At 39.5% G+C, this 17857-nt stretch overlaps 1 long non-coding RNA gene across 1 annotated transcript; it reads right to left on the reverse strand.

Moving 5' to 3' along the window:
• Positions 1-536: 536 nt before the first annotated feature.
• Positions 537-16091, reverse strand: LOC116785243. The gene is made up of 3 exons (XR_004356447.1): positions 15867-16091; positions 6117-6263; positions 537-1561 (listed from the first exon to the last, which is right to left on the reverse strand). It is a non-coding gene; the product is annotated as an uncharacterized LOC116785243 (long non-coding RNA).
• Between the last annotated feature and the right edge of the window lie 1766 nt (positions 16092-17857).

Raw genomic sequence — 17857 nt, forward strand, 5'->3', positions numbered from 1 at the left:
CTGGGAGTTATGCACAGGAGTGTGATCTACCAGCGCAATGGGATTTGCTCATATGAGTGGAGTCTGTAGGATTGGATGTAATATCTGATAATTTCTATTGTCATCATAGGGTCACTAGAACAAAGCACCAATGCCTGCACTAAAAAGTACTACTTATACTTATCCATCCTGAACAGGGATCTTTAGTGTGTCCTTAATGTATGTTGTCCCAACAATATATATGATTTTCCAAAAGAAATCTATGACATTTTTTACTAAGATTCAATCAGGGTAATTTCTTACACTGGTCCTTCAGATAATGTAGAACATGGGGTATATGTGTTCCTGAAATAGATTTTCTTTTCACCTTCGCTGATTTTGCAGAAAGATATTTTATGAAGATCTTCTCAAATAGAAGAAGCTTTGCAGCAAATTCTCAGGAGATGCATTTTATTACAGAAAATCCTGTGACGTAGGATTTCACATTAAAGCAACATAGATTGAACAACAATGTATTTCTCAGTACAGACATTTATACTCAACTTTTATCTCTGCCATGCTACTGGGTTTCATGCAGCTGTTGAAGTCTTAGAGCTGTAGCATACAGGTTTAAAACTATTCTTTTATGTGTTCGTGTAGTGCCCAGCCACTGGTGTCTTTGGCTCTCTGAACCTGTAGGCATTACAGTGATATGGAAGAGAGTAAGAGGTACGGATACACTTTGTCTCTCTCCTGCAGCAAGAATTACTTGCATTCACAAGGTCCATGTGTTGCTAACATACTCTTTTGCTCAAAGGCTGAGAATTCTTGCAGATGCTACAGTGTTTGTATCATGCTGATGTATTGTTGCAGCATTGTGCCAAAATAATAATTAAAAAAATTGGTTAAATTTAAAATTGGATACTAATAGCCTCATGGACTTGCTGTCTTCTTTATCCAGTGTCAGTGAAAGGCTCTGCTGTTCAGCAGCACTCATTAGTCTTTCTCAAGCGGTTGCTGTTATCGTTATTATTCTGGGTTTTCTTTTGTCTTCATGTGCAATTGTTATTTTTATCAAAGTATGTGGGGAGAATGGTGTGCACGTAGCTGTGTGAGGAACAAATTCAGAGAAGGCCAAATCAGTTTGTAAGAGAAATAAGGTGTATTGCCATCAAGTTTTGGGTCAGTAGCAGGGCACCAAGTGACTTTGGCTTTCTTAAAAAACAGACTAAGGCTTTTAATTTCTGAACAGAACAGAGGAATGCATGCAACCCACAGAGACTGGAGTCTCTCCAGGCCTATCTAACGTAATGAGAGAATTCTTTGTGAAATGCATAAAATGATGACATTTTAGTGGTGAGTGAAATATTTGATTACTTTTTCCATAACCTAAAATAGTTGGAATGTTCTTTTGCAATCCCATTCCCGGTGAGGACTAGGGATGTGGAACCTCACCATATATATTCCTGAGAGACATCTCCAGGACACTGTGTGATGATATGGAAAAATGGGTTGAAAAATCTTTTTTAAGCCCCAAGGAAAAGTTAAAGGCATGCTCATCTGAGGAACCATCCAGAAGATGAATTCAGTCATGGTCACAAGTCTGAGGAGAGAAAGGTTGAACTGGTTGAAGTTTGGTGAGTGCTGTGGTGGGCAGTAAGATAAGGATGAGTGCCTGACTTAGTCTGGCTTGTCTACATGGCTGTTTGCAGAAGGGGAGAAGGGACACACTTCTGTCTAGCACCCTGGGACAGGGCAACACAGCCATGGTCCAAGGGAGCACCAATTTGGTGCCATTCTAGAGGGACTGACTGCCAAAAAGACAGCTGGGCCCTGAGTGCCTCTTTGTCCCCTTTCAGCACACACTGCTCTCTGCCACCATCTTGGGGGGTTCCACATCCATGCTGACCTCTCCTGGGGCTGGTGTGATTTCTCCTCAAGTTTGTACATGGTGGTCTCGGTCCTGTGGGTGACAGGTAAAGTCTGGCTGTGCCAGCTCAGAACTGGGGCCCTGGCTGGTTTGCCCTTGTGGCTTTACTAGGTTCATGCTAAAAGGATGGTTTATTTCCAAGGAGTTTTACACTGAAGGATGGACAAACAGAAAGGAATAAAGTTGCATTCACTCCTGACTGAGGGCTGAAATGGCTACAAGACACTGAGGTCCATCTTAGTTCTGACAATCTTTAGTAGTTATGCGTGTGTGAGGATTTAGGTGAATCATCCTGAGGGGATTTTGGCACTTAGCAACATTTTTAACATCCTGTAATATCTCTGACTAGCGTGGCTGGTGGGTTAGAGTGATCTTTCACAGAAAAGCTTATCTGGCACATTGAGAAGCAGGATTTAGCATTTCAGCAGCAGTAAAGAAAAAATAAAATCTATTAAATTGGCCCTTGGCACTGAGTACACATGTACTCCTAAGTACTGTGTTAGGGGCTTGTTTTTGATGCATGGTGTCATGACACATGGCCAGTGAACAGCTCTGTCACAGTTTAGCATCATGCTGACACAAGCCATAGCCAACCACAGAAGAAAAGGATAGTCTTTGCCCTATGGAAATGGCAACTGGACATTCAGGAGGAATCTCATGGATTGAGATTCCTGGTACACAGAGAACTGCATTGACATATCAAACAGGAATAGACAGGCATTTGGTGATATCTCTGAACTGCTTGGGGTTGCTTTAAATGTAGACCAAATCTTTCTCTTCCCATTAACATCATATTCCTGCTAGCAGAGGATTCTGCGTATTTAGTCACTGAGGATGGACTATACGTTGTTCAGCATGGCTGTTTTATCAGGCTCAATGGATAGTTTTTCATATTTAATGTTGTCTGAATACAGAAAGACAGTTTATCAAAAGCTAGTTTGCAACTGGACTATGTTGACACAGCATTTTGTAGGGACACAGAACACCCAGAATGGCTGTTTCTAATATAAAAAACATCAAACCATTTTAAACTGGGCCAGTTTCATTAAGAAGTTAGACCATGAATAGTCTGGTGCAAAGGAGCTAATTTCTATAAGAGATTGAAAGACTGGAAAGGGCTGGTAGAAGTTATATATTGACAGAAGATGAGCCAGACTACATCTTGCCTGTTCTCCAAATTAATTATTTGTTTTGATATTTATAAAAGTGAATAGGAAACAGATGGTAGAACTGAAGATGCTTGTTAGGTTTCTGTAATGGAGAAAGGAGAAAGAGTGAGAGGAAATCAGAATCCCACCGTAAGAGAGGAACAGGAAATTAAAACGTCAGACAACTGACAAAACTGCAGGACCACACACAAATATAAAGAAGTTTCTCATAGGATCTCCAAAGCATTTTAAATTTAAGTCTTCTCTCTTTTGCCACCCAGAAATCTGAATAAAGGGGTTTTTTAAAGAAAAGAAGAGGAAAGTCCAAATGCACACCCTCAACCCAGTTGTTAGAATAGAGTAAAGTCAAAACTTATTTGGAAATATGTATGACTAGTTTGGAAAAGTCCTACTGTGATATCTAGTTCTTTCTCCCCGTGGTGTGGGGTGGCCCAGTTCTAGTTCCATTTCCATCTGAGGAACCATTTCTGACGGCTTAAGTGGATGGGGGGTGAAACTCCAGTGCCAGGGGTTTCTTCAGGTCCTGAGCCTGGAGGGGAGAGGTGCTCTCCCCTCCTCCCACTCATGTGGCTCCATGGTAGGCACAGAGACAGCACACCGGTGTGGAGAGGAGGCAAGAGGGCGTTTATTGTTGGGGGGGTTACATTTATAGGGTTAGGAAGATTCATAGAGTAACCAATTAGAAGTCTCAAGGGGCTTACAGGAACACCCAATCACAGGAAGGGGTTAACAAGGTCCAATGAGAACACCTTAGGACATCTTCCCAGGACATTCCTGTATGGGATAACACTTGTCGTGGGGGGTCTGGGGAAGAAGAAAGCATGAGTTAGCAAAGAGACTACAAAAAGCCATTTTGAAACATGTTTAAATCACAGTTTTCTCATATGCTGCTGCAGATTTCCTGCCACATCTAGTGAGAAGACATAAAGGAGCAGAGACAGGAGTGTCTGACTCGTGTATGGAGTATCCATACCCTTGTCCTTGGGCCTAAGAATCCATGGTCTTTATTCTACAAAGACTAGTGATGTGGCAGACAAAGGTCTTGCAGACTACGATTATCAGGGAACCTGGGTTGTGTTTGTCCTCTGCAGTCATTCTGAGCACCACAGCTTGTGGTTTGTCCTTGCATTTGACTGAGTTTATGCTAATTACCCCTGAGGTGCAAGATGTGAGAGATGTGGGCAAGGCAGCCTGTGGGTAGAGGGGTAGCCTTATAGTATGTGTTACACCTAGAATGTCGGGGGGGGGGGGGGTGGATGTGAAAATAAGAAGGTAAAAGGATAGGAAGGCTTCATATTGAATAAATTTGGTGAAATTGTGCCAGCTGTATTAACTGAAGGTCAGGATCTTCAATTTATGTGGGATTCTGACAGTCCACCTGCAGCCAGCACACGGCAATGTATTCTCCACGCATGTCAGTAGAAGACAGAACTGGAAAAGCCACGTTGAACTTAACAAAAATCTGTCTGAGCTGCATCGTTATCTGAACCAGCTGGATTTGGAAAGAGGTTGAGAATCCAGATAGGATTACTGTCTCTTCCCCTCTCAGAACTGCTTCTAGCTTTGGAGGCACAGGGAGATATGTGCTTTGTCCAGTACCCTTCCCAGCTGGGAAGGGTTTGCTGTCGCTTTAATAATCTCTACTTTTTCAGTTGTCCCTTGCTTACGTCTCTTCATATGCAGCAGTCATCACTGAGTAAGGGCTGTCTGCTGACCAACAGTAAATTCTGAGCCAACTCTGCTGCTCTGCTGAGATAGGGATGTTTTTCTTTCTTTCTGTCTTTTTTTTTTCTGTCTTGTGGTAGGGTTTTGTATATCTCACTTTGACTTTGGCCAAGTGCCTTACAAGCTATGGACTCTGAATGTCTGCCTTATTTGGAGAAAAAGTAGGCTTTTCAGTTGGCTTGACCTCCCAGTAAGTTTCCTACTCTCCTTTGACCTGCTTCTGCCTTGCCACTCTTTGTATTGTTTTTTTCTCTCTTTCACATGTAAGAGTTCACTGATCCTTCTTCCTTCCCCCCAAAGGAGACAAAAAAATTTAGTAGCTGCAGCTAATTGTTCCCCAGTCCTTCTGCTGGTGTTTGATGTTCACCCCAGGAAAAAGACATTTGCAAGTTCACTTTCACACCAGGTCAGCAGATGCTGCTGCTCAGGATTATACTGTAACTTGTAAAATAGCTTACTTGAATCATGAATATGGACAGGTTTGCCTCATAGAGCTATTGCCCACTGCATTTTAGCATAGACTGGCAAGTTCAGCTCTTTGCAAGCAGGCTCTATAGTCAGCCCCTGAGAAATAGTCTGTTCTATCTTTATATTCCAAGAGTAAGCTGTTTAGGTCAGTATTGTTGAAGATAACTATAATTTTAGATGCAAATTCTGATCCCTCAGTTGGACCAATGAGATAAGCGTTAAGCCTTTAAGCCTTTTAGATCAACTGCAGAACATGGTCTACCAGAAAAATGACTTTGTCTGCAACCAGCTCTTCCTAGAGTTAACAACTGGTGAACCAAAGAAAGTGAGTAGCAGAATTTGGCATGGTGAAGTCCTTGGTCAATGACAATAAGACGCCAGCAAAAAAGATGAATCTTGTGATTTCCCTTGTATTTGCTTTCAAAAGGAAGCATTGGAAGAAGAGGAGAAATAATGCAAATCAATGGTGCAGCAGTCCAGGATCAAGCAGAGAGTCAGATGCATTCATTCTTTATTTGTCTGGTGGTCTATAATGGGAGTTTTTCATAAATTCATGGTTTTACATGGCACTTGTTGTACGCAGGTACTATGGGAGGAGCAAGTAGATTTGGTTTTAGCTGGGTGCCAACAGGAGGAGTTAGTGCTTTTGCCTTTTGCATTTCTGCCTTCCTCCAAACATGAGCTTCACACGGCAGATAGATATTTCATGAACCTAGTGTTTCCAAAAGATCTGAACTGAGGTTGTCTGAACTTGTCAACTTGTCTGAAGTTATCATTTACTGACCATGCGAAGAAATCAGGGATGTTCAGGTGAGGGACACTAGGAAGGAGTGTCTTTGCTGATTACTGAGTAAGATGAGACTCACCTGTGAAGCAGGGTACAAAGGAGTTTTTGTACAATTTTCATCCGCTTTTCTTCTGACACCGTTTCTGATACAGCCAGATCTAAATTCATCCTAGTTGCTACTCCAAAGATGAGTTGTATTTGGTCCAATGGATTTGTGACTCAGAGGCTAAAAGAAGACATACATATTACAGAAGTGTTGCCTGTGACTGACTGAAGAGAAAAAAGAATTCAGTCCCTTGTCCCAGCCTGTTCATCTCTGTGGGCTTTTCTTCTTTGTCAGAGAATCACAAAATGGGTAAGGTTGTAAGGGACCAGAGTAGGTCATCTGGTCCTACCTCCCTGCTCAAGCAGCATCATCCTTATGCACAGTGCACATAGCTGCATCCAAATTTATTTTTTTTCAAGGCTCTAGCTAAAGGAAATGGACAGCCTGGAATAAATCTTAAAGATATTTTCTTCCCGTCCTCTCCACTTAACTGAATCCTTAAATGTGTTTCCCTGGCATTCTTCCTGCCTGTCTCCCCCATTGTGCTCTCATAGGGCTGTTGTTACACACAGAATGTTGTCATTGTGATGGACAGGAGTGACTTGCACAGGAGTTACTTTATAAGACTCAGTCTGGTGTGGAGAAATGTACTGTTAGACGTGGAAGGAAAAGGATCAGCATCAGCACAATATCCAAGGAACTGATGTCTTTTTCAGAGTTATGCTTATCCGTACTCTCAAAGCATGCCTTTCATAGTGCTTCTTTCACCTGCAAGCCTTGCAAACCCCAGCCCCTGGTGGGCTGCCTCCCTTTGCATCAGTCCCCATTTTACCACACAGCCACTGCTGTCTGTGTGGTCTTTGAAATTCGCACAGCTTGGTGGCAACCAGTAGGGAGGGAAAATAACGTGTTTTATTTATTTAGAGTCAAGCACAGTTTAAACTCCATTCTAAATAAATAAAAACTCCTAGCCAGATTTATATAAATAAAAAAGCAGATTTTCCCCTCTCTTTTGGCTGCTGTTGAACAGCATCAGTTTCAAGACCACACAAGGAGCTGTGTCGACATCTCAGAAATGTGCAGTAGAAGCAAAGGTAGGAGGGGTAGGAATGATCTTGATAACTTGCTTTGGACTTCTAATCCATGGAGGCTTCCTGTGGACATAAAGGAGTAGTCCTGACATTGTGGTGAATTAAAAAGTTAGAAAACTGTGAGCATCTTAGGTCTGTAACACAGGAATATTTCTATAAAAGACCAGTTTTATTTCAGATGGTTCATCCACTCAACCAAGTCATCTGTGCAAATTGTAGGATTAGTTGGCAGAGGTGAGCACTATTATTTCAGTCTATTAGTATGGCCTACAGGTGATGGAGCACCTATAAAAGGCAGTGATTTGAGGAAGAAACATTTTATTCTTAGGAAGTTGGTCCCATTTGTCTTTTGGGGCTTGAGTTTGGATTATACGAAGGTTCCCAGTTTCCATCAAATGGTGCTCCCACACAGGTGCTGACAGTGCCATGTCTCCTATTACAACCATCACTTAGGGAAACTCCAAGCATGGTTTCATTTTCTTGGGAGTGAAATGTATTATGTCTGCACAAGGCTTCAGATCTCTCCTCACTTGCAGACCTGCCAAGCTATCAGGAAGAGTGACGAGCAGCTGCTATGTGGAGCACCTGGGTTTTGTTACTCCAGATGAGAGATCATAACAGGCCTTAAATAGATATCTACTTTAAGTGGGTTCTCCTTGTGGCAGCATTTACTGCGCTACTCGTGGATGAGGATGGGCTGGAGAACATGATTCTGCTGGTTGCAAGATTAGGCCGAGAACAAAAATAGCCCAGTTAATGATTCTTATTTTGTGACTGGTCAGAGGCCACTACAATTTTGATAAAAAAAATAAAAATCAAAGAAACACTCTTGCAAAGCAAAGCTTTTCTCACAGTTCATTACCTCTTTCATATTCTGAACTTCCTTGGGCTGGCGGACAAAATGATCAACAGATGTTAGTCCCGTTTAGGAAAAATTTCAAAGAATAATTTTTAAAACATGTCCTTTTATAGCTTGCTTTTCCCATTTTATATATTGTATTTAAAGTTATGTACGGTCATATATCCCACAATACTTTGGGTTGTCTTGTTTTGTTACTAAAACACCAACTCACTTTTCTCTTCCCAGTTAATGACACCGATAGGGTCACAGCTTGTCATAGGCAATGGTGTTGGAACTCCTAAACATCTTCCCTAAACTCTTCTCCTGAGGGTAGTACATCTCAAGGCTGTATTGCTCTATGGTCCAGTTAGCAGTAAAATGCCATTTTTCTTTGCACAGATGAAGTAATTACCTGCTTCTACGTGTGCTGGGCCAACCTGCAGATGATTGCTTCAGCTACCAGAAACTTCAGATATTGCAAATGGTCTTTGTCTCAGCCCACTCAACCCAGAGACATGAAGAGTTTCTCTCCTGGTTCTAGCAAGTGGTGGTTCAGTGAGTCTTTTTCCTTGACAACACTCCTTGCCTCACTAGAAAGAACATACACTTTGAAAATGCTACTTAAGGGTAATTAGTCCATTTAGTTCTTATTATTTATATCAGTTAAGCAAAAATTCTTACTAGTTCTTAGTAACTTTGAAGGTGGGCACTTGGTGGTGGACTTGGCAGTGCTGGGTTAATGTTGGACACAATGATCTTAGAGGTCTTTTACAACCTAAATGATTCTATAGTTCCATGATGCATGAAGATAGGTAGTGTGGCACAGGCTCACACTGCCTGCCTGCATGAATTTCAGGGCCCCTCAGGTTGTTCCATGCGTAGGGAAGTGGATTCCATTTTTATGTACGCCTATTATTATTTCAAAAAGAGATGCTAAATTTTGAAAACCTTCATGTAGGGAGCTAGGACAGGTAGTGCAAAATACTTTCAAACTTGAATTATATTGATTTTTAAAAAAAATTTCCTTTTTTAAAAAACCCCATTTATTTAATGCTTTCTGCTATGGATGATGTCAGTGACAGTGGACTGTATGTGCAATAAACAGCTTTTTGTGGTTATTAAACACCTAAGTCTTGCCTTGCAATTTAACCAGCCACAAGGTCATTTATTGCATTTTATGCTGAGCTGCCGTGAAGGGTGTCACTTACTTATCACAGTGGTCTAAGTAACCACACCAGAGACTATTCATTTTCACAACACAGAACAAAAATTATTTACCTGATTTTAGCTCTCAATAGTAATGTGAGATGTTTAAGGCCTTAAAGATAATTTGATGTGTGAGTTTTAATTAATTTCTAAAAATGATAGCTGAGCTATTAGAACTGAACAAGAATGCAGGTGGTTCTATACCTTTTTTGTTGGTGACTATGATACTATCTGACAAGAATAGGTTCCTGGAGAAATTCTGTGCAAGTTTACATAAAACGATCAACAGATCCAGGTCTTGGGATTCTCAGGGAGATGGAGCTACTCTTCCATTTTAATTATTTTAATGGAATTCAGTGTAAATATTAGTTCTGAAACATCAAAAAAATTCTAAGAAATAAAAAATTAAATCCTTTAGGAGGCTATGTTGAAGGAGAATAAGCATAATAAGCTGTGTAACTGTAGGCAGGCTAATCTGGTACTGATTCAGAACAAAAAAAAATCATTAAAATCTTCTTAGGACATACAATTAGCTAAAGATTGTAAAGTAATTGCTGTCAATGAAGATACTTCTATTTAAATCTGCTCTTGCCAAATAACTGGATTAGATTTCAAATATTGTGGGCAAAGTTAAATGTGATGACAAGCTGCTCACTTAATAAATTAGATTAAGATAATTAGCAGGAGATAAAAGGACTCCATACTGCAAGGATTAAAAATATTTTGTAAGAAGTATCTATAAAAAGGTTATCATCATCATAAGGATGGAAAAGGGTTTTTGTTCAGGAAATCAGTCAGGCTTATTGCTAGTCCACTGCTATTCGTCTGACTCTTTTCTTCGACTTATTTGTAAATAATTATGAAGCTATTGCTAAAAAAATATTTTGATGGAATCTTATTTTGTTCTGGTAGCACCTTTTTGCTAACCAGGAGGGACTGTTTGATAAGAGTATGTTTAGAAGAACAGAAATTTTATCACAGACAAATATGAGCCCAAAGGAGTGTATTTAAGAGAAAGAAGACCTCCCATGTAAGATTTCTGAATGCTAGAAATTGGTGATCCTGGAAGTTTTAGAGTACATGGTAGTCACCTAAGCTAACATGAGCTTTTAGGCTGCTTTTAGGAGCATGACTACAGTATTGTGTGAGCAGGTGGGAGAATATTGTGTAGGACTGGAGAGTTGATTATTGTTGTAGATAGGACTGATGAGCTCTTTATTAGATAAGCAGGTAAATTTCTGGTGTCTCTTAGCAAAGGGGATGATAAACCAAGAAAATATGCGTTAAAAAATTGCAGGAGTGCTCTAAGGGTCTGTTAATACTACAGATGTTTAGACTCTCAAATAGATTATAATGTTCATGTATAGCACAAATAGATACCAATATATCTGGTGTTATAATTTTATCTATATAGGCATTTGTATAAAGAAGGATGTATGTATGTGTACCTGTAAGCTTGGGAGGTTTGTGGTAACACACCTTCTTCTCAATTACAACAGCATCCATGTAAAAATCTTAGCCACTTAAAAGAACAAATTAATTCTGTTATTAAGTTGTTGTAATTAAACTTACTTTACCTCATACAATATTTTTGTGCTTAAAATGCAGCAGTATCTGGTGTGACTAATATTATGTATACAATTATAGCTCCAGACAAGCTTCATTGATCTCAGTGGCATAGCGGACAGTAGGACTTGGCCCTCTAAAGTTTAACATGTCAATCCTAAAATAATTTAAAAAGGAATTTCTATTATCTCCTCCTCCTCCACACTGTTTGTAACCTGAGAGCATCCATGTGGCTAAAATACAGACTTGTCTTCTCTAAGTTGAAGACATTCTGCTCATATCAGTGGAGAAACAAACTACAAAATAAGGCCACCAGATGTTCAAAAACGTTTAAAGTTCCCTTTTTGGAAAGGTAGAAAATTAAATGTTAAATAAACATTAAAATGCTATTTTTTCTATATAACTATTCATTTTAATGGCACCCCAAGAGTTCATCCAAAGGTCTCTGGGTCACTAGGGAGAAAGTACAGTATATTTTGGCTTCACAGCCTTTGACTTGCTACAAAGAGCTAATTCTTCCAATTAATGAAATAAATGTTGCTGATGTAGATGGATTGACAAATTAGTTTAAAAGCTAGTTTATTGAAGCAGATAGCAAGTCTGATATGGCTAGAATGCTGTAAGAGCCTCCCCTGGCAGGAAACACTATTAATGACTATTCACACCTAGTTTACTCCTTTGGATATTTTCTGTCCACAGTAGAACTGCAACAAAACTAGGAAGTGTGAAGACTTTTTGTCATGTAAGGCTTTCAATAGGGCTCTGTTTAGGGCAAAAGAAACCCAATGGGACAAGATACTCAGACAAGCTGAGGTAGCTGTAGGTCTGGTATTCCCTGTTGGGCATACTAAAGTTTGATGTACTATTTAATAGAAAAGCAGGTTAATTTATGGTGTCTGTTAGGAAAGGTGATCATAAACCAAGAAAATACGAGAAAATATTTTCAGGGAATGCTCTGAAGTTTACTGTACTTGTTCTATGATCAGATGCTGAAAAGCTAAATAGAGCAAGGAAGCTTAAGGGAGAATTTCAAGGCTACAAGCCTTTTTATGTGGGTAAAAGACTCTTGGAAACAGTATGCTTTCCTTTCAAAAATACATTCCTCTCCTTGGGACAGCATCCTGAAATAGCTACATTTTAATTCAGTTTGCAACAGTTTATGAGAGCGGATGTATTGCAATGTTGGTATTTCAGGAGTGGATCAGCTCCATGGATTAATGCATTTACATGCTTCAGTAATGGTGGAGGTGGGTTACTACACACCTGAGACCCTCTGTAGGGTATATTGATGTCTGGCTGCAATTTTTGGGCTTTACAGCTTTTAGCTAACTAATGTGATAGCCTCTCTGTTTCCAGACAGGAAATAACACTCGCTGTCAGCTGTACTGTATGTAGTGATGGAAGGTGTGTTCTGCCTTGATACCTAAAGACATAAAAGGGGTTGCAGAGAAAAGTCTGAGGCTTTCAGCTGGTGCCCATCAGTGCAACGTCAGAGGGCTGTAAGGTGATACAGGATGTTGCACACTGTAGTAATCTGGATAGAGCAGAACTGGCTTTAAATCCGCTACTTGATGGACCACAGTCAGACCTCCTACAGCACAGTGCTCAGCCAGGTCTTTGCCAGAGCACAAATATGGATATAGCAAATGCAGGGATCTGTGTTGCTGTAGCTAAGCTGCTTTTCCCCCCCCATGTGTTTGCTTGTTTGGAGCCTGGTCAGCTATGTGCTGTGCTGTGCTAGATACCAAAGAAATGCCACAACTGGGCAGAAAGCAGTAGTGGAATTATCATTCATGGTCTCTGAGTCCAGCTCAGTGAGAACAACAACTTCAAGACGTTGAATTGAATTTCTTTGCTACTGTATGAGCTTTAGTGTTAATTAGCTGTGTGAGCAGACACTTGTGCAGAACTAGCTAAACCTCCAAATCCTGACTGGACATTACTCTATTGGGGAAAAAACTTGCTTATCATTTACGTTCTGGTAGTAGCTTAGTCATAAAAACAGTTATATTTCTGATACATGTGGATAACCTCTTATTGTTTAGAGAGCCTAGGAGAGAAATCTGCGCAACATGCCAACACAAGAATTTTGTTATCCCTTCTCTTAGGAGAAAAGTATGCAAAGAAAATAATTAATTTGTTGTTTTAAGAAGAATATATTTACCTTCTAAGAATTACATATCACAGATTGGTTTGATTGCTATCATTAGCCTATCTGCTGCTGCAGTGTTTGCTTTGTTTCTTAAAGAGAAAAAAAAATGTGGTGGTATATCTCAAACACCTGGGATATGAAGAGTATGGATTTGTATTAAAAAGGCCGGGGTTTTGTTGTTGTTGTTTTGGTTTTTTTTCAATTTTGAAGACTGAATAAAACACAATCTCCACATTTTCCAGCTGTGCTCTGTCTACAGATTGCTCTAGAATTTCTGTGCCTTCAACCTCATCTCTCCCTTTTTAATTTTTTCCCCTCCAAACACTTCCAAGAGCCAAGAGGATAGTTGCTGTTATGCGATAAAGGCTCTGAAAGGAAAAGAATAAATTAACATCAAATGGGTTTCTCCTCCTCCCACTCTGCCTACAGAATGTCTTAAGGAGACCATAGCACAGTATCAGTACTGCCTCCCTACACATTCTGTATCCCAAGAACCCCTCCGATTCCTTTGCAATCTCCAATAACTTCACTCCAAATAAAACTCCTAGTTTTGTCTTTCTTCTGTGAAATTATTGGTGGTGTCTTCTGGAAGGTGCAAATTGATGAATTCCCTCAGTTCCTCTTAATGTCTGAAAGAACTGGGATTGTCAAGTACTTTTCGGGGGCTACATAAGGACACCCTGCTTTAATTAATATCCAATTCGATTCAGATAATGGCATCTTGTGTTTCACACTGTTAAAGAAACTGGTATATGCCTCATGTCACCTGTCTTTGTCAAGGGTACCCCACTGATGTTGTTTCTGTCTAGCCTACATACTAAAGAAAGAGTGCGAGGAAAATGTCAGCACTTTCTGACATTTTTGTTTTAACTTACTGACAGCATTGTTTTTCAGTTAATAGTCTTCAGCAAATCAAAGGCTTATGGTTACCTTACATTTCTTGGTTCAGGCAACAGAGGCGAGGACTGACTTTTGGAAGAACACTTTCCTGGGTATGGCAACACCTCTGGTTGTAGCTGACTTGTGGGTCCTTCCTCAGCTTTACAGAGACCTATGAGATACAAGAAGCTGACAAAAAGGTGAATGTAAAGTTCATTGCACAAAGATGGGATTTAGTTCTGAACTTCGAAGTGACAACTTATTTTGCCATGATTAACAAGGGAAAAAAACCTCTGATGCTCGTGGTAAGAGAATATGGCTGAGAGAATGGAGGGATGGCACTTTAGCTGCACTGTGCTAGTCTTTGTCTTTCTGTAGCTTTCCTTTGTCTTTTATGAGAGAAAATAACCATGTTTAGAGCTCATTGAAAGCAGCCAGAAAACTCGTCACTACATTGTATTAGCTTTGATCTGGTGTACTTGATTATGTATCTTTTGTTTATTGCAGGCTCTCAATTTTGATTCTTTACTCTAAAAATTATACTCAGAGTATTGAATCACTTTTCTCCATATCAGCAGATCTACTTATTGACATCCTGTTAGAAGCCTTTGCAAATAGTCTTCAAAAAGGAATAAATGAAAGACACCGGTGAAAAGTAAAGTTTGACCAGAGGGCAAAGTTCTGTCAAAAACACTTTATCTTTCTTTGTTACTGAGACATGACCAGATGTTTGTTTATAACAAAATGCTTGCATTGGGATTTTTGAAAGCCCAGATGAAGAAAACTATCTAATTGCTTCTAGGAATGCAGTCATGTGCTAGCTGCAACCTGGGCTGATGCACCTTAAAATGCTATATCTGGAGATTCTGCGAGTGGAATAAAAGTGTATACGTTTTTGCTGAAAGGAGATAGGGCTGTTAGTTCAGACACACACTGAACATCTGCTCTGCCTGAGCCTTGTGGTTTGACTAAATTAAAATGTCACATTAAAGTGATCATCAGTCAATCAGAATGCTTCCTCACTCTGAGAGACATAACATCACGCTCGGTGCTGCAGTTTCCATAGAAATTGATGTGTTATGCTCAGAAAAAGAAACCAGAACAGTGAAATGTTTCACAATTGTGGTTTGTTTGACTTGTGTGACATCACAGACTAATGTTTAACCCAGGATCAAACAACCTCGATTTTGTTGTCCCAAATGATTTTAAATCTAGCTAATTATTTTGATTATAAATTTTGATTATTTTAATCTTGGCTATTAACTCTAGTTAGCAAAATGAAATGTAATTAATATTCTAACTTTTGGAGAGTTTCCAGTCAATAAAGCTGTAGCACAGACCACAAATTTGTGTTGTTTCAGTGGCACAGAGATCATTTTCCTTTTATTTAAACTCCTGGATAGCTATTTAAGACTATCAGACTACAGGTCTTATGAATTATAGAAGCAGAAATTGCCAGAGAAGCTCTGTTTTATTAACAAAAAGAAAGGTATTACTAAAAGAAAACCCAATTCTGCCAGAAAAATTAAGATAACCCCCTTTCACTTAGCATTTAGCTGTAAGTTGTCCATGGCAAAGGATTATTTCTATAAGCACGATACAATTTCTTAAAAATTAAGTAAACGTTTGTCTGAAATACCTTATGTGATGACTTGCAAGGCCTTTTGCTGTATAAATTTTGAATTACTTAGAATTAAAAGCCTTCTTACATTTATTAAAACATTTAACAAGTTCAGTTTTGGTTTTTTAATGAAGTAGAGAAGGTGTATTTTCTTTTGCACAGTGCATGTAACAATGTAATTTCTCAAGTCTATTTAACGTAGACTAGTCATGAAATGTATTGAGCACTGTTGAAGTACTGTGTTAATGAAAAAATTTCCATAAATCAAGGTACAGCAAGCTGATGTCCCCTTTCAGAAATGCCCACTGTATGTTGAGGAAGCATCTGGTGCAATTTGGATGGTTTTTTGTCAATTAATTCAATAGCCAAATGTGAAAAAGAGCTTACTGCAAATATTTCAAAATTCTTGCTGATGGAAGTTACAGACATGTATTGAGAGACTGGAATGAAGGGACAGATTATGCCCATTTGGAGCCTGAAGTATGTTATAGCATATGGATCCTGTGTGCTTCTTCTGCCCCCCTTCTCATTCCTTCCCTCACACACTCCTGGAACTGCAATGGGAGGAATTCTTCCTTCTGTGGAAGCATCAGTGATCCTTTTCCTTTGCAGACAGGGGATTTCTTGGAAGACCAGACAGCTGTGCTTTGGAGGCTTGGCCTGCCTGCTGCACCTTTCCCTGGGTAATATATGACCACTCCTTTATTGGAGGGATGCTGAAATAGACCTTGAAGTGATAGATCTCGCTGAGATGAAAAAATGTGTTCATACTGCAGACCTTAAAAAGACCACACTACATTGGATAAATGCCATGTTGCCAACCCTTTTTAAAGAAAAAAAATATTTCAGTGCTAGACTCATTTGAAAAATTAAAAAATTAACTAAGAATCCAATATTATCAGATGATCCCATTATCAGAGATGGTAAGGTATAGCATGTAGGTGTCTGCAGGTTAAACTCTCCTACCTGAAGCTGATCCAAAAAGTCACATTTGCAGGCAAAAATGTAGTTCTGTGTAAAGTTCTAAGGAAGAAAGTTCTGTTCCTTAAAGGGAAGATGATAGTGGCAGAACAAAACAGTGATACCTCAAAATGAGGTAGTCATTACTTTCTCATCTTGGATATTTTCTTTCTATTGATAACTGACCATATCAGATTGCTGATGTCATGTCCACATATCCCAGCTCCTTTCTCATTGTAACTTTTACTGTCTTCCAAAGGAAAAAATACTGTAGGAGTAATGAGCGGCTTCTTGATAAAACAAGTAAGGTTCTTGTTACTGAGGGAAGCATTTTCTGTCATTTAGGCTGTGATCACCATGTGTCCAGGATGAGTGCACCTGGTCAAGGGTAACAGTGCATAGCCTGTCAGCTCTTCTCTGCCTGCCCTCTCACATACTCCCAGCTCCCATATTTCTGCTGAAGGGCAAATCTGACACAGCTATGCACGATGTTCACTGCAAAGTCAGTTATCATGAGAGCAGTTAATGCACTGTAAAGTTATTCCTGATCTTGCCTTGTGGTGTCTTCTCTATGCTGTCATGCCTTGTTCAGTGTTTTACTGACACTTGAGAATTTCAGAAAAGCATAAAGTAATCACTGTATTATTGTCATCTGCATTTCTCATGCGTAACTTATCATAAAAGGTTTCTTAAACAATTTCTTGGGGTTTTTTCCTTTAAGTTTTGCTGCAAATGACATCATTTGTGTGTGAGCTTCAATTGGATATGGTAACACCTTGTAAAGTACTTTAACATGGCAGAAATACTTAAATAACATTTGGGTTTGGTTTCAAAGATCTTCCCTTTAGGATGCTGCAGTAAATTCAGTCCCAAGATTGACATCCTTTTCTCTGTATAAATTTACTTTTTGGGGGCCAACATTTCTTCATGGTGCAACTTAAATTTTTTAAAAGGAAAAGCTATGATAGTGCTCTATATCTACATTGGCTGTCCCTAGCCTTTGGAAAGAACATGGATTTACAATTAAGCACCAGGGATGCTCTATTTGGGTTTGTTAAATCCATTAACAAGCAATAAAATCTCTGGCATTCAATCTTTCTCACTATTCATAGATTTTTTTCATCCCACCCTTTCACCCTTGGCTTTGATTTTCTTTCACTTTTGCCAGTTTTTTTACAATCACTAAATAGAAGTGATGCCACTCCTGCTTCACAGCTCAGCAGACAGGGAACACTGTGTTGGGCCATGTCTATTCAGCCTCTGCTGCTTGTGCGGTTTGTTATAACTGAGCTTTGTCCATTATACCTCTAAAGCCCCTCTGAATGAAGTCTATCTAGTAAGGCCAGGCTCTTAAAATGGATGTGAGTACTACAGGTTCCTTACAGTTCTCTGTATTCACCCATTACAGCACAACTGTTTTTCACAATATTCTTCTTTAACCCAATATAATCCTGCACT

This window comes from Chiroxiphia lanceolata, chromosome 3 (assembly GCF_009829145.1).
Source record: "Chiroxiphia lanceolata isolate bChiLan1 chromosome 3, bChiLan1.pri, whole genome shotgun sequence".
In the NCBI taxonomy this organism is placed as follows: domain Eukaryota; kingdom Metazoa; phylum Chordata; class Aves; order Passeriformes; family Pipridae; genus Chiroxiphia; species Chiroxiphia lanceolata.